We start from the raw sequence: 26,860 nt of genomic DNA on the forward strand, positions 1-26,860 counted from the left end.
AACGTTCTGTGATTCTGTGATTCTGTGTTGCTGAGCTTTATTTAAAGGTGTTTACTTACCTTACTCTATATGAGATATTTCAAAGCAGCTGTTTTCCTCACTGAGAGGCTGTATATAAATTTGAGCATTACCAATGGCTTTCTCCAGTGACCTCTCACTGTATTTGCCTGTAGTAATTTCTTAATCCAGTTTGAGAGTAACCATTCAGGTTCAGCATATTTGTACATTAACCTGTTTGACTGACAGCTCTGTTGAAGAGGATAAACCGCCCCACGTATTATGACCTGCCATGGGACAGGCAGCCAAAACCTGTTTATTGAAGTTCATGTGCAGGACCATAAGCACAAAAGCAGCTATGTTTGTTGTGAAATGGTCTAAATGTTTAAATCCATAGATGTTATGCCAGCAGTAAGCAAGTCGAAGTGCTTGTCTGAGAGTTTGGGGTGAGTGGGACTGGGAAGGGTGGTTTGGTGCACAAGGTAAAAAAAACATTCCCCCCGGGGAAAGTGTCCTGTTAGGGTGGGATGTGTGTTTGGGAGGCTTTGAACTTTGTGCTCAAATCTGCTCTGCAGTTGCCTTGCTGGCAGGGAGGTCCATCGGGGGTTGTCCCTGCTCAGCCCCCTGCTTTCCCATCCGCCTTCCCCACCACATCTCCAGGCAAGGCTGAAGCCACAGCCCAGCCTCTGGGAAGGGGCAGGATGGCCACAGCAGGCAGAAAGCCCTGGAAAACAGGGGTTTGCAAGCCCCTTTCAACACTGAAACAGCCACTGGTCGTCCCATGTTTGGTGCCTTTGCCTTCCCAAGGTGACCTCTCAGTGTGTTTTTAGGTAGCAGGGCAAGCCAGGGAGCAGCCCTGCATTTGGAAAAGGTTTCTTTCAAAAATCATTGTGTCTCTCTGATTTCAAAATTCACCACTAATGCTTCAAGTGTACCAAGCACTGTAAGCCAACCTTTAATCAGCCTGTGCGTATTTTAAGAATCGTGCCAGCCCTTACTGCCTCAGAGATACCTGGAGATTTGGTCTAGAGAAGCCTGGCCTAGTTTTTCAGGCTAGCTAGCAATGCGTTTTCATTTCTCTACTTAATGTGAGCCTCCCCAGTCTTATTTTTTGAGGTGTTTTTTTCAAAAGATTGCAGAGGTCTGAGCAACCAGTTAATGCATGAGAGAGGAGAGAAATTGGGGTGTAACATAGCAAAATTTTCTGAGTTGCTACTACTACAAACTGTCAGCTATTGGTAGGCATCCTCCCAGAGCGCCCTTTCTCCATTTCCCACCCATATGTGGAGATGAAGTTGGTTTGAGACCTTCAAGATATCTGCAACAAGTCACCTCCTCCTCAAAGCCTCCTCCTCCAGCCTTTTGTCATCCAAGGCCAGTTCTTATTTATTATTTCTATTTCTAAGTGCCTCAAGACACACGTTGGGGTTGAGGAAACAGCGTAAAGCAAAGCTGAAGTCTTTGCCAAATAGTTCATAAGCATGGAGAAAAACTTGGCAGAGGGGCAGAGAAAGGGAGGGAGGAATTAATGGTAAAGTGTGCGTGTGAGTGGTTTTAATGTGTTTGTCTCACGATAGCTTTCCTAGATGTTGTCAACTGTCATAAGTTTTGTACATCTGACAGCAAAGAAGTTTAATAGTATTTAATAAAAACAGAAGCAGTATGAGAAGAGGGCATTTACTGAATTTAGAAATCAATCCAGATGCTCTTTCACTGTTGGTTGGACTTTATTATAAAAATAAAATCTACCTTTTTGATTTGGAGTCACCTAACAAAACTAATCCTTGGCTCAGATGGATGCTTGACTTAAGTTCAGATGTTCTCTTTGTCTTCTTTTTAAACTAAAAAAACCCTTAGCTTTAAAAAATGATACAGTATTTGCAGAATCAATAGAAAAGCTGACCCAGATAAAAGTGCACAAAAATTGGTTTCATGCCCTAGAACTTTTCCTGTATGCTTTTTGATGCAATGTATCAGATCCTTCAAAAAGTAGGTAACACACAGTGATCTCAACCGCTTTGAAGAATTGTTCTGGAAGAATAACAAGGAGCACTGGAGAAAGGGTTGTGCACATATACCTTTTTTCCCCCTTATTAAGTATATTGTGAAGTGGAAGAAATTAATGTCATGTTGCTGGTTATGTGGAAGGATAGGATAAATTTTATATGAAATCTGGTTTTGTCTGATTTTTAATGGGTGAAAGTGCATTTCTCCTGAACAGCTCTTCACAGCAGTATGTGAATTGCACTTCATCTTCCTTGGTTCAATCCTGTTCCTACTGGAGTGAGTGACAAAGGTGTATCCAAATAGTAGCAGGATTCAGTCTTAGAAGTATAATTATGCCCTGGATCCTGAATCGGGTAGAAAGCTGTAAAAAGCATCTGTTGCTACAGATGTATTCCAGTATAAGTAAGGATCCAAATCTTAATTTGATTCAGATACAGCACTTTTAGATCTGTGGGAGTCAGACATTCAGTGTCTGAACCTGTATTGCTTTGGCTTCCAAAAACATCCCAGGCTGTTTAGGGACCCGGAGGCGTAACAAATCAGCGTTCAATACCAGCATTCCTGTAGTGAAGGTGATAAATTGGTAGGACAGGCTTGTGGGACTGCGAGACTGGCAGGCTGTAAGGAGAAAGTTTCATTCCATCCTTTTGTGTTTGCTGCCTTAAAAAAAAAAAAAAAAATCTAGCCAGAAGGGAAGGATGAGCCCAAAGTTACTGATTCTTAACAGATTATGCAGCCGCAGTGCCCTGTGTTGGCTATCCCCAGCATAGGCAGGAAAGGCCACAAAAGCAACTGCTCCAATGGGGATTTCCACAAGCCTTTCCCATTGTCAGAGTCAGACATTTTTTGGTGCTCGATGTATGCAGACTTTCCCGCTTCGACTGTGTTTGCTGGAGCACAAGGGAGACCCAGTTGCCGGCGCTGGGGCTGCATGGCTGGCGCGCAGACAGGCACAAGCCCTGGGAGATGCTGGCCTCAAACGGAGGTGGCAGTGAGGAGAGCAGATGAAGATCAGCACCAAGCAGAACAATATAGAAATGTATAGGGTACTCTGGGCGACTTTTCCTATGGTCTCTTTGTGGCTTCTTGATTACTTCTGGCTGAAAGTTGGTCACGTAGGGGCTGCTGGCCCAGGTGCATCTCACTTAACTTTCCAGATGTAGACATGGGAGAAAATACAAATTTTTATAGACCTTCTTCCTGAAAATAGGAGGCTGAACTACACGTAATGGTGCTGATTGTCAAGAGCGAATGGGGCACAGACACCATTATTTGAAGGGAGTAAAGTGATTTCTTGCTTTATATTTACACCCCATGCTCATTTTGTTTCTTGTACCACTTTTGCACTGACGGCTGCTGTGTTTGGCAGGAATTTGCAAACATGTCGGTGCTTACAGCCAAAAGTAGGGATGGTCGAAACAGCCAGAAAAGGGAATCCCCTTCCTCTTGTATTTATTTTTATAACAGCGAAATGTAGTCACTGGTTGGCCTTGATCAGGTTTTTTTTCCTCATTCTAAGTTGTTTGAGGTTTTTTTCAGCTTGGGAGTTGAGGAAAACAAAAGAGGGAATGAATCAAGAGCAGAAGAAAAGAGTGTCTGCTGTGGGGCTGTCATGTGGTGAGGAAATCAGGTTGAAACTGGAGAGACCAGGCCAAACCTAACAGCAGTACTGGGAGGCTTTAAATTGTGTCACCCTGACAGCGGATCTAAGCAGTGAAAATAGCTAGTGATGTTTTTGGCTGCAGCCTGAGTTAAATAGTGTTGTGTGCATGTGAAGTGATGCTGATAGGTTGCTGCTTACATCGTTTGCTATACCTGCCTGCATGATATCTCTTGTAGGTGGTCTTGAATGACGACCACATACTTTCCAAATAGGCACACACCTTTGGACCTTAGAGACTGATGTGGGTTAGTGTGCTCTTGCCTTGTGTTCCCTTCAGTTCTCTCTCTGTGTTGGTCTTTTCCCCTCTAACGTTGCTGTTGTTATGAGCTTAGGTATTTGCAGGGGAGAGGAAGGAGCAGGTGATTCTTGGCTGAGTCCCTTGTGTACAATATACACCAGATCTCTTGAGCAAACTCGTACAGTGACACCTGGATGAACACAGGGACTGGACACCCCATGGTGTTGAAAATAAATTAGTGGATGAATGGTCTGCAGATTGGCTGTTTAAAAATAAAATAGAAGACATTTTGGGCAGCAAAAGCATCCTACAACAGTGCTACTGTAGCAACCACTATGTTGGAAAACAGTTATCAATCATGGCTCTGGCAGAGGAGAGGCTGACAACTGTTTTCCAACATGTTTGTTACCATGGGCAAGCCTCTGGTGCCTTGTCTCGTAGGTAACTAACCAGTGGGAGACAGTCTGAAATGCAAGGTTTGAGAGGAATAATGTGAAATAGTTTAACTCTACTAAAAGCCAAACAAATTAATGATGAAATTTCTGTTGGCCAGAAGGCTGTAGGACATTGCGGTCTCTCTGGTTGTATTTTCTTACACCATCAAACATGCTCCTTGCTTTAAAGCCCTTGCTGCCAATTTAAAATAGTATACGAAACTGAGATTTCTCACCCTTCAAGAAAACACTTTGATTTGTTGAAGGAAGGTAGGAACAGTTAAGGAGATAGGAAAGAAAGTATTATACCTTTCTCCTGTGCTGACATCCACAGCTGGGGGACGTGTTGAAAGGTAAATATAATCCACTTTGAGCAGTGCTTTCCCATTCTCTTTCATTTTGGTTCAGTGCTCTGGTTTCCAACAAACGTGATTTAACGATGGAAAGTGAGATGCAGAAAGACTGTGCGACCTGAGTGGAGATGCAGGGGACACATTCCTCCACGCTGGGGGGACATATCTCCATGATGAGGACATGAGGTTAATGTTATTTGTTTGCACATTTTTTAAGTAAGCATTGAGATGAGAAGCAGCGGAGTTGTGGTCCATCTGTCCACCCAGTGCCAGGAAAGGCAGGCCAGGACCGTCGGCAGCCAAACCACATCTTCTTACTGGCTTCAAGTAAAGCTGCGGCTGGGCCATCTCGTCCCTGGGCAGCCTGCGGCCCAGGGCTCAGAGCAGTCTCCTGGGAGCGGTGGTTGGGTGAAGGCAGCTTCAGTGTATGGCTCAGCATCCGCTGCCCTGGACATCACTTGTGCTTCTCCCTGGCGGGATGGAAGGAGATTATTTTAATCCTGATAGAGAGCATGTTTTCTGAAATCTTACAAAGCTCTGAGAGGGGGAATAAGTTTCTGTGACAGTGAAAATCTGCCTAAGCCTAGGAAACTTTTTCCTTTTCTTTTTATCACTGAGCCACTCTGAGCATCACCGTCTGCACAGGGGATGTGTATTTATGCAGAGACTTCACTTCTGGGATTTTTCTTGTCTTTTTCACCACACATCTAGGTATTTAGTGGAAACTCTGGGTTGTGTTTTATACGTTTGTGTCAGGGATGTGGGCAGGGATAGGTTAATTTTATTAGCTTTATGAAAAGGTGTTGAAGTGAAGCATGCTCATGAGCATGTTACTCCCTTGCGCTGAAGTCCGCCAGGTTTGGTGAATGTTTAATGAGGACCAGACCAGCATTCAGGAGCTGTTGGGGCGCTCAGGATCCGCTGGGATAACTGGGATTTTCAGCGTGTGGATACAGACGACTTTCAGGAACGCTCGTATCTGCTAATCATGCTGTAATTACAGTCTGCAGTCTACGGGCTGCAAACCCCCCATTTCCGACGCAGCTGTGCATATTTAATTCCACAGAAGGCATTTCTAGTCTAGTGTTAGAAGTAATTCAGATTGCTACGGTGGTAATTTTGATCATGGTAGCTTTTAAGGAAATCTAGGTATAAGCTAGACTGAGAAGTTAATAAATGCCTGGTACCATACAAATGCCAGGGAGTGAGGAGCGGAGACGAGCCTGCACCCCAGCCTCGCCGAATTCCTGCCTTTCTAAGACAGCAACGGAGGAAAGCAGCATCCTGGGACTTGTTGATGAAGAAAAAAATGACTCTAACCTATTGCCTCTCCCACCAAATTTTGGGCACTGGGGCAGGCAGGTGGTGGGAATGGGTTACCAGCAGTGCTAGTGGGAAGCTCCAGATCCTCATGGGGCTGCTCCACAGCGATGCTTTCAGCTGACCAGCAGCAGGGCTTAAGCCACCAAGTGGGCATCGTTCAGGAGGAGAGGTCAGGAGGAGTTTGGGGTTTATTTTTCTTCCTCTCAAGCACAGCTCGGGAAGTGCTTTCAGGGCTCCCAACTCCATTTCTCTCTGTAAAATGTTCTTTTGAAAAATGGATCATTTCTGTAGGTTGAGAGAGTCTCAAAGGAACTATTCTGTCAAGCAGCTAAAAAGTACCATTATTTCTCTTCCCTGCCCTAAGAGCAGCTCTAGATTTACATTTTAGCTCACTGAAGATATCTCGATGATCTGGTTTTTGCGAGAAATTTCATGGCGAACAAAGCAAAATAATCCTATTTTCAGGCAGTTAGTGCTGTAGTGTTTGGGTTGCAGAAACCATGTGGAGTGCTGGTTGTTTATCAAGTTACACACTTTAAAAAAGTATTTTAAAATTTTTTCTGTTTATTTTGTTTTGCTGCAAGATGTTGCTTTTTTTGGAAAGCCTCTAGAATAATGAAACAGCTGGCGGCTGAGTCTCACAGGAAATCCCTGTGAAGCAGGCGGTGTGTGGAGGCTCACAAACCACCATCCCCTGTCCCATATATGTGCCCACCAGGACATGGCATGGGAACCAGCAGATAAAGATGTCCCCAGTCCATGACTGTGCAGGTGTTTGTGTGGCACAGCTCATATAGGCAAGGATGTGAGGAATGCCCTCCTGTGGACCAGAGAGGTCTGGTCTGCGTTCACCTGATCCCAGAGCTGTGATGCATTTTGGGAAGTGATGCTTTTGTGCCAAGGAGAGCTGCTTCTCCTGCCTTGGAGTAAGCATACCCCCACCAGAGGCTACTCAAGAACTGCCCATGCAAGGATATTTAGGACGAACAAACTGGGCAAGACGTGTTTTGTTTTCATTAGCAATTACCCAGCTGTTGCCAAAAAAATTGACATTTGTGTATGAAATATGGCTGTGATGCCTTCATTTCACTACTGCCTAACTCCAGGCTTTTAAAAGCAGAAACATGGTTCTCCCAGAACCGTGGAATTGTTTAAAAGATCTGAAATATGTGTGTATATACATGTGTGTGTATATATTACCAACTTGTTTCTGAGTTGTTGTGCTAAACTCAAATCATATTCTTGTAGCCACAAGGCATAGAAACTTTTTGGATGCTTTCTGGAGAGGATTGTGCAGTACAAGTGCAACAGCAAGGGACTGCATTTAATAACCCTGGAGATTTCTTCCTCCTTTATGTTTCCTACAGCAGGGATCCTTGCAGAAACTTCACCAGCTGCATCTTTAGGAAAAGCACCAAAATTGTGAGGCTCATTATACAGTCCTAAGAAGCAATGGCACCATACATACACGTTTATTTTAATGAACTTTCTAAGCAGAAGTTAGAGATCAGAGGAAAGACATGTTTGTGTTGTGATATAGGTGATTTTGTTGTTCTTTAAAAGCTTTTTATTCATAAGGGGTTTTGGTCCTGTTGGCAAGATTTATGGTCACTTTTGTGTGTCGGACACAGCACTAAAAAGACAAGATTTCAGATAGGGGATTTGGTACAGGTGGACAAAGTCCATTAAATACGGAAACCACTCCAGTCTGAGCTTGCAACCTACAGCGGGAGGATGGGGGATTTGACCCAAAAGTAGGAGGAAGGGCAGCAGCCTACTAAGTCTTATTTCTCTTTTACAATTCAGCAAAACTAGCATTTTTTTGCCTTATTCTGAGATGGAGCAAAGTGGGAAGCAGCATCTCTTTCATCTATGAATAAACATGCAGCTTTTTCTGTTCTAAGCTCTTAAAAGATGGTTTTGGTTGTGTAACAGCTCCTGGCGTCCCAGCTCCTCCAGTAGCCATGATGCCCTTTCAGGAAATCAAGTCTTATCTTCCTTTATAAAGGGCCAAAAAAAAAAAAATCTTCCTAACCTGCTGGGAAGGAGCAAAAGCATCTGAGTGATTTCTTTTGGGAAGTTTCAAACTCAAATACTTCAGCTTGAGCTGAAAACGCAGGTTGTGCTCGTGGTGCCTCTGAAGCAATCAATAAGCTGCTGCTGCTTTTTTTCTTGAAGGCCTAGCAGGGTGTTTTGCTACATGTATTCCTTTTACTCTGAGCAGTCCCAAGACCATTTATTTCCTCATTACCTATTTGTTGCAGACCTGCAGGCATGGTGTTTCTCAGGTGTGCATTACAGCTGCTGCCAAAGGGGGAAATTTTTTGGTATTGTTTTGCTGTTGCGGCTGCTGAAGCTAAACCTTCCTCTTCCTTCTCGGTATGGGGGAAAAAGGGCAAAAAATGAGAAAAGCCAACTTTAGCTTTGGGACACAACAGGTGAGTCTCTTTAAGGAGGAGAAAGGCAATTTTGATGGCATTTGGTCGAAGAGCTCAGTAGCCAAACAGAGCTTGTTCTGGTACATGGCTGCTGCAGCAGAGGTTTTGTGGGTACTTCCAGTCCGAACCGCAGCAGCGGTATCTTAGGACGTCAGCATGTCAGTGCTCTCCACTGTCTGCTTGGCCCAAGAAATGTGGATTTTTTTTTTCCCCAAGAGGCCCCCAAGGTTTGTTGTGTTACTGTAACAGGGCTAGAGCACCACCTCTTACAAATTCTGCTTCTGTCAGTGGTGGTCAGTGGAAAAGGGAATTGTTCCAATTCCTGTCAGTCGGCGTTCCCGGCTGTTGGCAAAAAACCTAAATTGCCAGTCAGAAAGGGAGAGAGATGGTTGCTGTTTTCTCCTTTTTTGTTTTTTCCTGTAACTTACCCAGCTTTTCCCTCTTTTGTAGGTATCAGAAGTTCTGCTCGCCTTCAGAAAGGTATAAGTACTGTGATTCCCAGGATGTAAGAAATGCAGTTCTGTGAGTAGTTTCTTTTTCTGTTTTCCTTTTAATGAGAAACGCAAGCTTGCTCAAACAGAAGGAAGATGATTTTTTTTTTTAGTTTTTCTTTTAAAAAGACACTTTAAGAAATGTTTGCAGCGAGCAAATCCAATCTTTTGGAACCAGTTGTGTGCCTTTGGCACCTCTTTGCAACCCACAAAATAAAGTCAGCATTGTATTACCACATAGGCTGAGTAATTAAACTCGCTGCAGATATGAACCACATGAATGCATTTAACTGAGAATATGGTCAGCAGAATGGACCATTAGCACCATCTGAAGCTTGTTTGTTGTTTCCAAGCTTTACCACTTATTGAAAGACAAAATCTTGCTGGAGTGTTGAGTTGGGGCATTCCTCATGTCTTTCAAAAGGGGAGAAGAGCACAGATTTGCCATGAGGCTGTTTTTGTGTGTGTGCACAGCACCCCAGCCCTGTCAGTTAAACAGAAAACTTTCCAATATTGAGCTCTTCCTTTATCTGGTAGAATAACTTTGGAGGAAATTTTACACCATGGGAGATGCCTGCATGCTTGGCTCCTTCCCTTACTCCAGAGCAGCTTGGCCAGGAGCTTTTTTTTATATACGAATATATGTATTTTTTATATATATATATATAAGCATATACTGAAGGAGCAGCTGCACTATGGGCTTTTTCTAATGCATTTCTAAAGGATCTGGGCTGTGATTTCCCAGCAGCCGTGTCTGGTTTATGGTTCTCCAGGTAGACCAGCCCAGACTGCACTTGACCAACCTCAGTGAGTCCTGGCTGGAGCCTTTGGCTGTGTGGTTGGTGTAGTGTGGGCTCCTGGAGCAGCTCCTCTGGGCTGGTGCAAAGCTGGATAACTGATTTAAAATTTGGATTGGGAGCTTAGATACTATTGCTCTGGGCTTTGCTGCTTTTCTGTAAGTACATTTTCTTAGCAGAGGGGTTGGTTAATGGGGCTTTTTGAAGTTTTTAAAAACAGCTCAACTCCCATCCCATTTTTACACTGTTCTGTGGTGATGGAAAACTATGGTTACTTGGAAATCAGCAGAGTTTTGTTTCCATTTTTATTTCAGTGGCTTACAGCCTGTTTTCTGTTACAGCAACACGAATCTATTTGGGCTAGAACAGAATAAAACCCCAAATTGAAATCAGCCTGCAAATAGAAAGGACTCTGTTTTGTTAACAGGAGAGAAACTGTGTCCATCAGTGTTTGGTAAAGATGTGGTAAAAATTCCCTAATAAATATCTGACAAGCATTCAGAAAATGCAAAGCAAAAAAAATTGAATAGGGAATGCTACTTTCAGCCTTTTGTGAAGGATACTTACTGACAGTAAGTGCAGTTACTGGGAGAAAAGGGATGTGAAATTATGACCACGTTTTGTATTGACCCTCCCTCAGTAAGGTCCCTGGTTCATATTCTCCCTTTGAATCACAAACGTTTTCTCCTAACTCCTTGGTGTTTAAACTGTTATACAGACATGCTAATTGAGCCATGGGATTTATTTTTTGTCAGTCACTTGCAAAGCATTGCATAGGATGGGCTCTGGTCTCTCTTTTTTATGGCTGTGTTGGCTCTGGAGTGGTGGGAAGGGTAGATACTGATTTAGGTGAAGAAAACTCAGCAGCCACATGCACATATTGTGTCTCTCAAAGTATGTCCATATGCTAGAAATGCTCTTTACTCTTCTCAAAAGCTAAGTTTGCTTGTTTTTCTGTCAAGTATTGGAATTTGGCAAGTGTTCCTGAGGTCCTAATGAATCTGTGTCCTAATGCAACCCCTGTGGTAGTTGCTTCCACAAAAGGAATAAACAAGGAGACCTGCTCCTGCTCTTCAAATGTGCACCGCTAGTCCCAGTTAGATGTTTTCTGTGTTGTTAAGCCAAAGCAAAGCAGTGATGCTGAGGGTGCGTGCAGTCTGCAAGTGCCTCCGATATATCATAGCTTGTTAAGAGGATGAAAGAGGAAAGGAGAGCAGGCTGCTTGGAAGGTTCCCAAATAACTCCTGTATGGTCTTAGGTGGCTCTGCAGTGATTGCAGCGAGAGGTAGTCATTGCTCAGCAGTGAAAGGAGGCTGTAAATTCCCATTTACCTGTCTCCTCCCACTCTGGCTGTGTGACAGGAGCCCAAGTGAGGAACTGGGGAGCGCGGGTGGTAGCAGCAGGGCAATGCTGACTGAGAAACTATGTCCTTGTCACAAGTTCAGGGAGAACCAGAACTGTAAGATCCCACCTGCGTGTGGGATGCAGCAGTGGTTTGGGATGGCTCTGGCTGACCAGAGGGAACCTAGACCAAGTGCTGATGTGCTGTGTTATGAGCAGTTAGGGATGGTGTTGGTTTAGGGAGCTCCTGCCACTTCCAGTGGGTTTGGGGACATTGACGAGCAGAAAGAGGCAGGGCAGGGAGCTGTAAGCAGTGGCACCTTCTCCTCTCTTAGGCTATAATCCACCTCCCCTTTGTAAGGGAGCATCTCTGTTCTGTTATTTAAAACCAATACCTGCTTTTTTATTGGCAAGATCCCCCCGATAGAATTTTTAGGGCTTCAGGATTTTAGGGGTTTTTTTGTTGCTTGGAGCTTGAGTACTGAATTTGCAAATGCTTTCTGTTAAAGACAGGTCTGAGCACAGTGTGTCCTATGAGTGCCAGTGCTACATACAGCAGTGGCTTTGTGAAACGCAGCAGTGGTGCTGCCTCCTTGCTCTTACACAGATTGAGATTGGACTCCAGCTGGGGCAGCCCTCAGAGACTGAAGCCATCACTCATCACCAGAAAAGCCACCTCTCTGAACCATGCACTCTCCACAAAATCAGTGCACGTTTTCCCCCTGTGCAGCTGGGCAACTGTCTGGAAATATTGGACAGACTGCATTTTATTTTTAAAGAGGGGAGAAAAATTCTGCTATAACTGAAGAATAGAGATGGGAAGAAGAATGGAAATGGGAGGAAGAATAGAGATGGGGAGGAGAAGCTGGTTGGAAAGCAGGAGGAACTTAGTCAGGAGAGGTCAGGCTTTGCCAAAAACCATCACTCCCTTTGTCTTAGATCTGGAAGCCAGGCTTGGGCTCTGGATAGTGCCAGTGGTTCCTGGCCAAGAAGAGGTGCGTAGATTTCTTCTGTGTGACTGCAAACTCATGGTTCATGCTGCAGCCAGGGGGAGAGATGAGGCCAGGTTTTCCCAAGTGCTCAGCACTGCCTGGGCCTGGTTTTTCAGCAGCCCCAGCTTGGTGCTTCTTTGGGACCTTACTCCATGAACAGGAGTTGACGGCACTTGAAGAGGCAAAATTGGATTTTGTTCCATTGTTCTTATTTTTGGTAGCATCTCTTCTTCCTTTTCCATTAAGCATGATGTCACGAATGACATCAGTCCAATAACGGCTTGTGGTTGTCATAGCCACAGCCTGTGACACCCAAACAAAGCAGCAGCAAACCAAAGCTGGCGTACGAATGCTGTAATATTCATCGCGTTCCTTTCAGTTAATAACTATGTGGTTAGATATTTATTTTCCATTTGAAAAAAAAAAAGGGGGGGGAGTTAAAAGCACAAACTTGAATTGTCAAGGGGAGGAAGGTTGTCCCCAACACCATCTGAGAAACACAGCTGCACTTCTCCCTCTTGGTCCTATTCCCCCAAGCCAATGTTGCTCTGGACCTCAATTGCTCGACTCCCTTCTGCAGCCGTTCTGTCATCACAGACCATGTGGTGGTGCCGTGGCATGGATCAAGGCAACGGGAGCAGTCCCACCGCCTCCACCACAAGCTGTGGCCCCAAGGAAAAGCCTCCCAAGGGCAGCAGTGAGTGCTGATGGCAGCTGTGGATCAGCTGTGGAAGAGGACGGCTTTGGTGGATGGCTGAGGTTGCCATCCTTGTGGTGCACGGACAGAGAGTGTAGAAGGGTTGTTTCAGCTAGGCTGGAGATGAGATGTGATGGTTTGGGGGTATTTTAAGAGGGGTTGGGGGTTTTCTGCTTGTTTGTCTTTTTTTTAAATCTGTAAACTAAGCTGGTCTGGGTGAGTGGCAGAGCTGGTTTGCCCTTGCAAAGTTTAATCTCCGCTCCTCTGGAGTTTTGCACGTTTGACCTGATGGTGGGAAGGCACCTGCTGCAAAAAATAATTTTAATAATTTTTAGAAAAAAATTATTACAGAAATAGATCTGGTGCAAGCACCGTGTTCATTAAATGAGCAGTGGAGGCAGGTGGTCAGGGGGCTTGCTGGGAAGGAGCCACATAAGCTCCTTGCTGCTCTGGGCATGCAGGGAGCCGCCAAAACCTCCCCTCGCCCAGCACCATCCCTCTTCGTGCCCCCATGTGCTCCAGCATGGCTTCCCCAAAATATTTGGGCATGTGATTCCTGTGCTGAGCCTGGATAACCACCCAGTCCTGTCCAAGCCAGGGGCAAGCAGTGAGCACAGAGAGGGCAGAGTCCAGAGGCCATCCCTGCCCGTTTTAGGGGCTACAGGTTCAGGCATTCGGTGCCACGGTTCCCGCAGGCGCTTGCAGGGGGTGCTCATTATATAATAGCTGGTGGTTGATTAATATGCTGTGAGTCAGAAACGCCAGGGTATTTTAGCTTTCTCTAGTTGCTATGGCAACATTATTTTAACAAATAGCTTTTTAATATTTAATTAAAACTCAGCTTTTGGCAAGCTGGAGTAAGAACTATTACTATTGCTACTACAAAGGGTTAGCAGTGAAGTGTATTTCAGAGCTGTGGGGTTTTTTTTGGTTGGGTTTTTTCTGCCCCCTCCCAGAACTGTCAGCTTTCAAAAAAAAACATTTAAAAAGGGAAACAAACAAAAAAATCACTAATTCGTTAGTTGTGAGAAACGTGTGTTTGTTCCCAAGGCACAAAGCAAATCTAATGCAAATCTACAGTTACTCTTCACAATTGAAGGTTGTCACTTCCTTAATGTATGGTGCCAAGCCAGCTCCGTCAGGACAGAGCGGTGCGATAGCATTTATTAATCGCTGCTTTGTTGCTGGCGTTCCGTCTTTTACCTTGGCCTACTGGATGAGATCATTCCCGTTTTGCTTGCTTCATGTTCCCTCTGTGTCAGGTTGGATGCTTTTCCCTCGCCAGCTTGTCGAGGAGGCTGGTGTTGTGTCCGGATCAGGCTCTGGACTAGTTCCTAGTCTTTTTTTAGGTGAGCTCCTCTGCTCCCTGATACCGAGCGATTCTGCAGCAGAAACAAATGAACAGAGAACTCGGTCTCTAGAGAAAAATAAATATTTAACAGCTCTCTTTGTAAATACCCTTTATTTATAGAACAGTTGCAGGTTCTATCGTGCTTGGTAAATGGCGATGCTTTTTATGCAAGAATTCTGCCTTGAGGGACTCAGTGGATACTTAATGTCATCTGTGATATAATAATGAAATAAATGTGTCACTCTCATGGGATTCCCTCCTAGCTCCTATTTTCAGTGATTAACTTCAGTATCACACACTTTGTCTCTATTCACATTGCAGCCCATAATATTGTACTGAAACCTTACTTGGAAAATAATACCTTTATTTCCTGAAGGGATGGGAAGGCTGCCAAGGAGTCTGAGACTGTGGGTACCTCCATGGGGTGTGTGCAGGGATGAGGCCTTGCCAGGTCCCTCGGATTGATGCACTTGGCCTCTTGCTCTCATGGGATCAATTGAGAGGCTGCACCATTTGCAGACGTTTCACCCTGCTTTAGGACAGGTGTTTGAGGCAGGTTGCATGCATAACCCTCAGAGTTGCTGGTCTCTCCCCAGTCACACTGAGACATAAATTAGATGGGAAAAATTAGATGAGAGAAGTGCCATCCTGGCCCGAAGGTCTTCTATACCCATTTCTATAGGTGATCTGTAGTGGCAGCCCAGGCTGGAGGATGTCCATGCTCATTGCACTGCTCTGGTTGCGCAGTGTCATGTCCTCCTTCCAAAGCAGCACAGATAATCTCATCTCTGCCATGCCTTGCCCTTGATCCAGGATTGAACAGCTCAGAGGGAGATGCAAACCCAGTCCCTAGGCATGTAAACTCGGGTGCAGAAGATTTGCCTGAACTCGTCTAGGAAGCCAGGAACGGAAGTAAGGCTTTGCTTCCTATTTATGCTGGAGGTGTACTGTTGCACCCAAAACTATAGGGATAATATTATTGCTACAGTAATATTGCACAGTATGGATGTCTTAGGCAGTTGTCTAAAACATCCTTCTGAGTTGCATCCCATACTTCTTTGTATGCCAAGTGTTTTGGACTCTGTTTAAACCCCTCTGCTAGCTGATAGCAACCTTGAGGAGTCCAGAGGTGATCCCAGCATATGGGGGGAAGCTGTAATGGAAGCAGGGTGATGGCAGTGACAAGCACAGGAGGTGGCAGGGCAGTGCATGCTTGTAGCCACCTGGGTCAGCTGCTGATTCCCAAGAAGTCTGGGAAGAAATCCTTTATATTTCCTACCGGTAAAAAACCAAAAGGTACTGCAGAAGTCAAATTTAACCAGTTTCATAGCAAACATTGGTCTCAGTGATGCTTGCAGCCGGGCCAGGCTTTGCAGCCGGATGGCAGGAGGTCCTGCAGTGCCCAAGGGGCAGGCAGTGGCTGTTGTGGGGGGAAGCTGACGAGCAGATGGATGGAGCTGGCATTGCCAGTGGAGCGGAGGAGGTGAGCACTGTGACGTTAACCAATGTGATTGGGCAACTTCAGGGGAGCAAGGAGGGTTGAGGGGTTTGAACTGTGGAGCCACTGGGAAGGGTTTGGTGATGGTGCCTAGCATCGGTAGGGGTCTGAGCAGCAACACTTTTGAATATTATAGAGTGGAAGGTTAAGTAGCTGAAATGGAAATTGTGATGAGAAGGCAGAGAAATAGCGTTTCTACCTGGAATTTTCATTCTGCAGCAGAATTTTAAGAGGGATACAAAGAAAAATGCTGTAGAATCGTGATTCTGCTTGGGTTATGTGCTGGGGTGTAGGCAAAATGCCTCCAGGTTATGGGGGTGAGAGAGATGTGGCTGATAGCCAAAATTTGGGCAGTGGAGCAGAAGGGAGAACAGGGAAGGTCAGGAGCAGCACCATCCCAAGCGGAGGCAGTGCTGTCTGGGAGCGATGGCCATGCCAGGAGCCTGTGTGGTGATGCAGACCCAGAGGTGAGCATTGAGGAATCCCTGTTGTGTATTGCTCCCAAGTGCTGTGATGGGTGGCAGGTCTAAATGGTCAGATCTGCCCTGGAAAACGTTTCCCAATGAGGGGACATTGGGTTAGTCAGGAGGGGAAAAAATTAGAAGACGAGAGCCTATATTTGTGTTTGGGTAGGTCTGCACTGGGGTCATGCTGGAAAAGCTGAAATGTGATTTGCAAGGGGAAATAAAAGCTCCACTGCAAATGCAGACTGCTGTAAAAGAGTTTACCTGCTAGGTCCCCAGCTCAGCCTCAAGTACTCGGCCTCTCTATATGGGTGTAACATGCTATATAGATTTTCAGTGTACAGTAATTTGGGAGTGGCAAGTGGTCTGGAGAGGCACAGCCTGCATTCTGGCAGATCTGACTTTCCCACCCCTGAGGATAAGGATGAATCCAAGCTGGCAAAAAGCCCTGCGTGGGAGTGAAGGGCACATCTCTCCCAAGCAAGCGCTCAGAGATATTGCAGTAAAAAGGACTTCTCGAAATGAAGCCCGAGGGCATTTTTTTAGTTATTTTTTTTTACAGTGGTTTAGTATCCATGCACACACCTTGTATTGCAAGTCGGTGATCTGTCCCAAATCCCCATATAACCAAGCATGGGGTCTCTTCTCCTCGCCCAAACCCTTACTCCTTACACTTAAAGCTAGCCCAGGCTTTGCTTGCTTTCCTCTTCACTGGTCCCAGTTGATTTAAAGCGCATGCTGCTACTTCCACGTCTGCCTGGTAAGCAAGAACAACAAGGGATGGAATAGAGAGTAGGGTGAATTGAGAGGAGAGAGATGGGAAGTGACAAAAATTGCAATGAACTTTTCTGGATTTTCCTCTCTCCACCTGTCCTAGACCTTTCCTTCATCTGCTGCTGCCATCAGTAGTTTTCAGTAGTGTTGTCCTCTCAGTGGCTACTCATTTGCTAGGGTGTCTTGTTGGAAATCCAGGGAGTTAATATCCTGAAAGCAGGAGTGCCTGAACCTGTGAGTCTGGTCATGTATTGGAGAACGTGTCCCTGTCTCCTAACCCAGCAAATGCAATGTGGGGGGAGTATCATGTGCTTTGCATCACAAATAATTTCATGCAACACAGCCATGATATTTGCATAGGTAATGTGTGCTTAGTCCTGATTTTGCTGTTGATGGAGTGAGGGTAGAGCGTCAGACATGCACTGAGCACAGCAGTGGCCTCTGAGTTGTCTCGATTTTCACTGTCAACATTGGTCATGACTCAGGTATAAACAATCTGGCACGTTTCCTGTCTGCACTTCTCCAAGCACGGTCTTCTGCTTGCATGCCTCAAACCAGACTGTGACTGCATTCGCTGCACTCTGAAATCCAGCCAGGCTCGCTACGGATGAATCAAACCCCGCAGCACTTGAGGCGGCTGGGTTTCGGATGCCGCCGTGTGTGTAGGAAGGGAGAGGAGCAAGCGTGCCGCTGGGTTTTACTGCAGCAGGAGACTCGAGCACCAGCAGGATGGGGAATGGTCTTGCATTTATTGTTATTAATATTATAGATAAATGGAATTTATATTGTATATAATAAATATATATTTATATAATCATGTAATGATTATATATTAATCATTGTATACCATGTAAATACAAAGAGGAATTGCACTTTTTTAGCTCTGTTGTAAAGCATTCGGTGAATCCCCGTCTTGACGTTACCTTGCCCTCCAATGGTTTTCTCTTAAGTAAAAGAGCCTTCTGAGTGGCCATGAACAGACCATCCCTCTGATACTGGGTGCATGCAGAGAAGGAGCAGCTTTCTTTGATCTTGCTTTTGCCAGTAGCAAAATTTCAGAGGACTTCAATGACTCGAGATCAGCCCCTCTAAAAATACAGTCAAGGCACTTGGAGAAGGTGCTTGTGAATAGGTGAGGAGCAGCCCATGTGTGCCTACGAGGGGAAGGGAGGGCACCCTTAATAGGGATTGTTTCATTATAAACACTTTCTTTTTGTTATCCAAAGGAAAGAAACTTCTGCAGCAGTAGCATAACATGTAGTGCTTCCTATTGCAGTGATAACTTTTGGTCTGTTACTATAGAAATTGTGCCACTTTTTATCAGAGAAGATCCAAAAGCACCTCACTTTGGTGTCTGTGAAATCTTAAGGATGCGTTTTGTGCATGTCATGAGGATCTCTCAGCATCTCTTTCTAGCCAAGTGTCATCTGGCTGAACTCCTGACTGCAGATATTAGCCGTGTGCTAGCCCTGATGGCTGGAGATGGCAGTGAAATTGGAGGTACACCCTGTATGTTAAAAGTGGTGTAAAGCTGCCAGAGCCTGCCACAATGCACAGCACCTTTGGGGATGACAGGGTTTTTAACCGTAGGATGCACGGAAGGCAGGCTGGGGTTTGGGTTTGCATCCCCTGACATGGGCAGGCATGAAGGGACAAAAAAAAAAAAAGGTGGGGAAAAAAAAATATCCAGGGCTCAGCCGCCAAGATGGACCCGGTGCCGCTCTGCCGTGGTGGTGTATCTGGTCTGTGCACAGCTGTGTGCTTGAGGACACAATAAATGGAGAGGAGGGAGGTGGTGACTTCCAAACAGCTTCTGTGGTGGCAGCAGGGGAGGAAACACTTCGTGGTTCAGCTGCTCTTGGTTTTGGTAGAGGGGTAGGTGATACCAAAAGAGCATTTGAATAGCAAAACAAGTAGCAAGCTCAGGCTGAGAACGGGTATTTTTGAGGGTTTCATAAGCTGATTACGAAAGGAATAAACACCAGAAAAATGTCATTTGTAAATGGTGGTGGGTTTCTGAGCCATTCAAGAATGGCTACACACAGCATCAGTGGGTTAGCAGCGCTGTGTAGCACGGGGTTTACAGGGCAGTGGAGCTGTGGAATCCTCCCAGGACCTGGATTTGCTTCGGGCTCCTGGAGACTCAGCTCCGTACCTGCCTCATGCCCATCTGTGCTGGTCTGACCATGCTCTCCTGCATAGCAAAAATGTAAGAAAATACCAGTCAACAAACTAGTAGATTTAGCTAGTGACTGACCCCTGTAAATTGCAGTCCCTGTGTGCCTTTTTCTGACACCAGGCCTCTGCAGCGTGTTGCTTGTCTCCCAGCAAATACACACAGCTCATAAGGCCTCTGGCCAGTCATAGATAACATGTTAAAAATGTTTCTTCTCCTACTAAAAACCTCCTGTGTTTTTACTGTGCTCTGGGATGTGTCATTGGGACTGAGCGCTGGGCTCAGGTGTCGTGTTCTCTTCTGCAGACGCCTGAAATGCGTGCTTGTAAACTTAGCGCTAACATCAACATCACGGGCTCCGATGTACAGCATTGATAGCACAACAGCTGCTGGAAAATCACAGAGTCCCTTTCCAACACCCTGAGCACCGTGGTGATGCCATACCAACTGCCCACTGGCTATTGGAAGCCTCCCTTAAAATGTGCTGCTTGTGTGATGCTTTCCAACCCCAGAATTTTGCAATAAATTCTGGATTGCAAAAATGCATCTGTTCTTTTGCCTTGCAATGCATGTGTGTGGCCTCACCTGGTCCCAGCATGATGTTCGCTCAGTCAGAGGCTCCTGGGGTGAAATGAGCTTTAAAATGTATTCATGTTTTATGGTGTCACCACGACTGTCCAGCACCAGGTCAGTTTTGGGGGAGAAACCACCCTCTTTTGTGCAGACCCACCAGTTGCTATCAGTCATCTTGCTTCACTTTTCAGGAGGCTGTAGCAGGATTAGTCTTGCTGGCACCATCTGACACCGCTCTGCTCTTCCTTGAACACCCAGCCCTGAGATCTCCAAAAGGGGGGACAATCCCCAGTGTCACCTCTCAGGAAACCCTGAGTTCCCCCAAGTTCAAAGAGTTCATGTAATGAGCTGTGCTTTCCTTTTTAGATAGCACCTAATCTAACTGAGGGAAGGAGCCAGCTGTCCTGTTGGTTGGGGGCAGGTGCTTTGCATTCCCGTGAGTAAATGTGGTGATTTTTTTATTTTATTTGGTCAATATAAGAAAGATGCCAGCCTGTGCATCCTTCCTGTAGGAGTTACTGGGGGTGATGGTGTTCCTCTGCTGCTCCTTCCCCAAGATCATCTTTGACAGAGGCTCTGTGCCAAATTCCTCTGTGCACCTCCAGCACCACACTGGTTGACTCGGTGTGCTGTGCCTCGTAGGAAGGTGGTTCCAGCTTCGCAAAGGTTTGTGTCATTCTGGTGGACACCACTTGCTGTCTACACTCTGCAGGGCAGAAGCACACTCAGCTCTTTGCCTTCGTTGGACTGAAGGGGTTGAACAAAATTTGTCTGACTGCATGAGTCAAAACTTGTTTGGTTTAACCTTAAAACAGATTTGTCTGCAAGGGGCTATTGTCAGAGACAGTAGCGTTTGGTGTTGCTTCTTGTTGCTGAGCCACCGATTGTAGAGCATCTAGCTTATTGCTCAAAATGCCTGTTCTTATCGTAGTATAAATTGTTAGTACAGAGTCTTGAAAAGTATGTGTTGACTCATGGAGACAGCAATATTTAGCACGTTTGTTTGGTTGATCTCTTTTACCTTCAAAGCAATTTACAGCTAATGATTTTCCTAAGTCCTCTTTGAGCAGGGAAATATTGTGTAGACTCTTTGGGCAGAGACTGGGGCTTGTTTAGTTTCATAGCACTGAAACTGTGATTGTTGAAAAACTTAATCTGGGAAAACCTTCTTCCTATAAAAATCCTGCCTAGTAATCAGAGAATACATGAATAGCTCAAAAATGCTGGAGAAGGTATTGGGGCTGGGACATTTCTAGTGCTAACAGTCAAACCGTATCCTGTCTTTCTCAGACTTATGAAAAGCAGTTTTATCTGTCTCAGGAGGTTTTCTTTTGTTGTTTAAAGTTCCATAAATCTACATGGGAGATCTGAAAATGGGATGAGAACTGTGTGACCAACTGAGGCATTTCTGAGTTAAGTTGTAACTTGAAGCATAAGAAAATAAAGGTTCTCTTGGCTTGGTGCATTAGGATATATTTGAACCAGTGTATTGCATGTCATTAAACATATGGTGAATCACATCTGACATACGTGCCAAAAAGAGTCTGAGATAATGGGACCAAAATGTCACTAAGTAATAATATTCACATAACAGAGTAATTTCCTGGAATATAATCCTCAAAGAATGTAAAATTAAATTTGAAAATGTATCCCCAGTTCTTGCCCCTTGTAAAGTAAAACTGCTTTGAATTGTTATCTCCTTGGTTTTTCTTACAGCAACTTGCAAATGTTAAGCATCTTGTTGAGTCTCGAGAGCCTTTTTTTTCCTAGCCCAACTTCACTTACCCAAGGGCAAATTGAATGTGCACCATCCATCTGTAGCATCACTGCACCCATGCTGTCCATGGTGAAGGTTCACCATAGAGATATGGACGTCTTCTGCATTGTTCATGTCAGCCAGCAGTTCAAGTCTTCAGGTCTCCTGAAACAGTGACCATTTTGGGTAACACTGCTGCTACATAACACATAATGGACAGGAAAAGATTCTTTGGTTGGTTGAGGATCATAGGATATATTCAACTAAAACGCATTGTGCAAGGTTAAGCGTATTGCATACAGGTAGGCGTATAGCAAATAGGTGCTGGCACGAACATTATTGTTCTCCAGGGATCTTTTGCACCTTAAGAGAAAGTATAATCCAGTCTAGTTATGTTAACCTGTCTTAAAACTGTGGTAATTAAACCAAAGAGATTGCTAAAGTTGTAAGGTAGGGTTTTCTGAAAGCCAGCTTCCAAATCTGCTGTCTGTCGCTAGTCTGTGTTTTAAACATTGACTTCAGCTTCTCACTAACCTTTAACTTCCACCATGTTTGCCAAGTAGCAAATTCACTGAGAACTCTAAGGGCTCCGGTCTGTTTACACAGTCCTTACTGAACTGGAGTGGAAAAGCACTGGGGGATTTGAAAGAAAAGCAGAATGTGGATTCGTGATCTTTCCTTCTTTGTAGTCTTTTTGAAGGAGAAAGCCTGGAGTGTCTTCATTTATGTGTAGATACAAATTGCTAGCAAAAATGTAGCAAAAAATGTGGTTTATCATTCCTGCCTTGGCCAACGTGCTGAGACTTAAGAGGTGAGATGGGCATGCCTGAAGGTTGGGCTAAAAATTGGGCAGGAGCAAGGGGATGTGGCAGCTCTTGTGCATTTGGTGTGGGAAAGCCTGGAGCTCCACTGGTAGACGGAAGGTGCCCCTGTAGAACAGGATTCGGCAGCAGCAGCAAGGCTGGCCTTTTGGCCGTTTGAGCTGAATTCAAGATTGTAAGAGGCTGAGGGCAAAGCTGGTTTTTATTTGTATCTCCTCTTCCCTTCTCTCCAAGCCCGTGTATCACTTTCCTGCTGCCTGTTCCTTTCTCTCCCCCTTTCCCTTGTCAGAAACTTAAAAACCGGTTGAGATGCAACCCAACATCTGCTGTTTTCCTAATCTGCCTACAGATTCTTCTTCCTGTCTGGAAAACCCTGTGCTATCATCCATGCAGTGATGTGCAAATACATACATATCTGTGTGTGTGTGTATATATGTGTGTGTGTGTGTATGTGTATATGTGCACACATACACAAAATAAATGTACAGCCCCATCAGGATAAATGCTGTATTAAAATCACATGTGTAAGATCATCAAAGCTCTGGTTTAAGCAGGGCAGGTGGAAAATGCCCTGCTGACCTAATGCCCATTAAAAAAATATATCTGTAGCTGGTGTCAATGGGCTGCTTGCATCTTTTCCTTTCTTTCCTTTTCTTATCATTTCTGTGCTTTCTCTTCATAAGAACTTCAGTGCTGCATTAAAGAGATTACAGGTGCTTTTCATCTTTACCTTTCTCTTTCCCCCCAATTTTACTTCATCCCAGCAAGCCTCAGGGTTTTTTGTTGTGAGGATTTTTTATTATTATTATTTTAAAGTGATTGATTTATAGCTCTCCTACCTGCTGGGAAAGATTGACCTGCTCCTGAGCGTCTTCAGACAGCCCTTCTTTTGAGTCACTCGGCACTGGAAGCAGACAGAGGGCCAGGTTCAAAGTTGTTTCTTTTCTGGCGCTATTTACACCCTAAGGAAACAGCAATGGCATGTGCTGGTTTTGTATAGTTTGATATATGTCGTGTCCCTCTGTGCCTGCACCTTGAAATGGCGTTGTCCAAGGAGGAAATTTTAATTATTTTTTTTTTCACTAACAGCCTCTTGATTCCTTACTTAGGTTCTGAATGAAATCTCATTGGCTTTCCCCCCCCACTCTTTCTCTCACAGTATGCTTTTGATGTCTTTTGCTATGTGGTTTTGCAGGAGGTGGTGGTGGTTTTGTTGACCCAAACCTCAGGGAGTGCTTTGGTTCCTCTGAAATGTGAAGTGTGTGGATTCCCTTTTGGTGGGTCAAATAATTTGATATCAACGCTGAATCGCTGCACCTTCAAAGGAGCAGATGTCTTGTGCTGGGTGGCTGTTGTTCGTCCTTTCTAAAGGATGAATCAGCCAGCACTGAATTTCCTCAACCAGGTCTTCATCTTTTATGCATTTGTCTGAAAACACTGACCTCAGCAGTTAGGCTGCTTTATACCACAAAAGAAGTAAAATCTGTCTATTCTTGATTAAATACCGTTTTAAAAGAATAAGATCTAGAATTAAAAACAAATGATGAGAAGAAAACAGTGCCCTTTTCAACTTGCTTTCCTAGACCTAGTATAAAGGTTTCTTTGCTCTGGAAGCAGCTAAGATCAAGTTCCACAGACTTTGCCCTCAAACTCTTTTCTTGTGCCACCTTTCATCACTGGGAAACAGCTTGAAGAGCCACGATTGAGCCTTGGCAAGTGACAACAGAGACCAGGAAAGATTTAGACACCAACCCCACTCTGAAGATTAATCAAATGAGGGGTGACCCATCCTGTCTCGTCAGTCCTGTCCCTTCTTGCCCTGGGGTGGAATGGATGCAGTTAACTGATGTGAACCACCAGTATGTGGAGAGGAGGAGTTTGGGGAGCCGATTTCAGCAGACGGATCCAATTTCTCAGCAGTGTTGTATGCGGTTGGGCTGTGTTTCATAATATTTGCTTTATTTTAATAAGTGTTATGAGAGACCTGCTCAGTGACCAAGTAAGGAATTTCCATTACAGGCCCTGCATCCTTTTCACGCTCCCTGGCTGCCTTTCCTCCTCTTGTAGTACCTTGTACAGGATAACTTTGCTTTAGAAATGAAGTTTTTCAAAAGGAGAGCAGAGGCCCGTGGCCTGCATGAGTGGAACAGAATCGTAAGTGTTGGTTGACACACAAGTGTTGGGGTGTTGGTTGACAGTCGGCTTAACATGAGCCAGCACTGTGCCCACATGGCCAGAAAAGCCAATGGCATCTTGGCCTGTATTAAAAACAGTGTGACCAGCAGGTCCAGGGAGGTGATTATCCCCCTGTACTTGGCACTGGTGAGGCCGCACCTCGAGTACTGTGTTCAGTTCTGGGCCCCTCACTATAAGAAGGATGTTGAGATTCTGGACCGTGTTCAGAGAAGAGCCACAAGGATGGTGAGGGGTCTGGAGAACAAGCCTTATGAGGAGCGGCTGAGGGAACTGGGGTTGTTTAGCCTGGAGAAGAGAAGGCTGAAGGGAGACCTCATCACCACCTACAACTACCTAATGGGAGGTTGTGGAGAGGTGGGTGCTGGTCTCTTCTCCCAGATGATGGGGGATAGAACAAGGGGAAATGGCACCAAGCTGTGCCAAGGGGGGAGGTTCAGGTTAGAGATAAGGAGGAAGTTCTTTACTGAGAGGGCTGTCAGAAGCTGGAACAGGCTGCCCAGGGAGGTGGTGGAGTCACCATCCCTGGATGTATTTAAAAAGCGAGTAGATGAGGTACTTAAGGATATGGTTTAGGGGGTAGACAGGAACGGTTGGACATGATGATCTCAGAGGTCTTTTCCAACCGAGCGATTCTGTGATTCTGTAAGGGTTTCTTTTTCAAATCAGGAGCTATGTAGGCAGTTTGCCTGATTTCTTCTGCCCAAGGTTCCTTCACCCCCGGAACCTTTTGGTGGGAGTGGAGAAGGCAAAAAGCGTTGCAGGAGAAGCAGATTGCTTCCACAAGACAGAAATCATGAGCAGAAGGGGAACTTTAATGAGAAAAGATAGAAGTAATTCAACAATTCAGTTTTTCTTCTTGGGTTCCTCTTTCAGGTGGGGAGCATGTAATGAGTCCTGATCTAGTTCCCTGAATGTCACTAAAGCCTTGAGACAGGAGTTGCTTCAGGAAATGTTCGTAAGCAAGCATTTCCCCATCAGAAGGCAGCTGATCTGCTGAAGCTGAAGCTCTTCACAGAAACGTGTTTTGCCATTGCTTTTGTCAGGAAAGAGGCCTCAAGCGCAGGCTGGATTTGGGAGAGGTGATGGCTGATGAATGCTTCTCTGAGATGTGGTTTCATGTCTTTGTCAACCCCAGCCATATCCACAGGCATATTTTCTCTCCCCTTCTTCTCTTCTTACTTGTATTTGGGGGTTTGGTGACTTCAAATAACAGTATCAGCTTTTGCTGTGGAACGTGGTTTTTTTTCCTATACCTCACAAACTGTTGTGCAACTAAACTTTCATATAAAGCCTCAGGAGAAATAACCCTGGACTGCTCTGGTCTGGGTAATCATAGTGCTTAAGGCAGAGTCTTGCAGGTGATAATATGGGGAGGGACTGCTGGTGGGAAGAAGTGGGGGGGTCCTCGGAAGCTGGCTGGTGTGTCAGCTTTGGAGCCTGAGTAGTTACACACAGGGTTTGGCTATGTGGCAAGGTTGAAGAATAGTTAAAAATGAGATGTGCCTGGAGGTCTTAGCTCCCACACATCTCAGGGTGCTGAATTTCTAAAATATTCATCAAAGGGCGTGTATGGGGTGCTTTTAGAGGAAAACTTGCGGTTGCAGAGAGATATCCCATGTTTAATCGGTGTTGCAGCAGCGACAGGTTGGTGGTAGCAGAACATCAGCTGCAGCATCCAGTGATGGCTATCAGAGGCAGTGAGGGAGCTCACGAGCACCCTGCCTGCCTGCACTCTGCACCGACTGGGCTGCCTGTGATGGTGGTGAGCCCAGCGTGGTTGTCCTGCCAGTGCTGAGAACAACACAGGCTTCTGCCTATCATAGAGTGGTTTGGGTAGGAAGGGACCTTAAAGCTCATCCAGTCCAACCCCTGCCTTGGGCAGGGACACCTCCCACCAGACCAGGCTGCTCAAAGCCCTGTCCAACCTGACCTTGAACACTGCCAGGGAGGGGACATCCACAACTTCCCTGTGCAACCTGAGCCAGTGTCTCACCTCCCTCACAGTAAAGAATTTCTTCCTAATATCCAGTCTAAATCTCCCCTCTTCCAGTTTAAAACCATTTCCCCTCATTCTGTCGCTACCTGTCCTTGTAAAAAGTCCCTCCCCAACTTTCCTGTAGGACCCACCCCTTCAGGAGCTGTCCTCCGAAAGGAGATACCCCCAGCAAGCATCCTGCTCTTGCAGGTGGAGACCATCTGAGAGCATGGCCCAGTTGCCTTAATTCCACTCACTTCTGATGCAGGGAATGATTTTGGGACTGTGAAAGTAATTTTCCATGCTGTTTGGGAAACAAAATACATGGACTGTGCTTACAAAGCAAGCAAACCAACCAACCTGCAAATGACAGAGCAGCTGGTTAACAGTTGGAGCTAAGAGGCGTTTCTGCAGTGACGGTGTGGAAGTGTTGCTTTCCCCTGATGCCTTGGGTTCCCCAGGGTGGTGGGATTGCCAGACTGGAGCTTTTCAGCAGACTCTTTCC

General features: G+C 45.3%; 1 protein-coding gene across 1 annotated transcript in view; it reads left to right on the forward strand.

Annotated features, from left to right (window-relative positions):
• The first annotated feature begins 8,901 nt into the window (after positions 1-8,901).
• ZHX2 (zinc fingers and homeoboxes 2) overlaps positions 8,902-26,860 on the forward strand; it is a 41,572-nt gene continuing 23,613 nt past the window's right edge. The window contains exon 1 of the mRNA XM_010193902.1: positions 8,902-8,975. The gene's annotated coding sequence lies outside the window, so the exon portion shown is untranslated. The remainder of the gene's footprint in view (positions 8,976-26,860) is intronic.

The sequence above is a fragment of the Mesitornis unicolor genome, unplaced genomic scaffold (genome assembly GCF_000695765.1).
Source record: "Mesitornis unicolor isolate BGI_N332 unplaced genomic scaffold, ASM69576v1 scaffold15261, whole genome shotgun sequence".
Lineage (NCBI taxonomy): Eukaryota > Metazoa > Chordata > Aves > Mesitornithiformes > Mesitornithidae > Mesitornis > Mesitornis unicolor.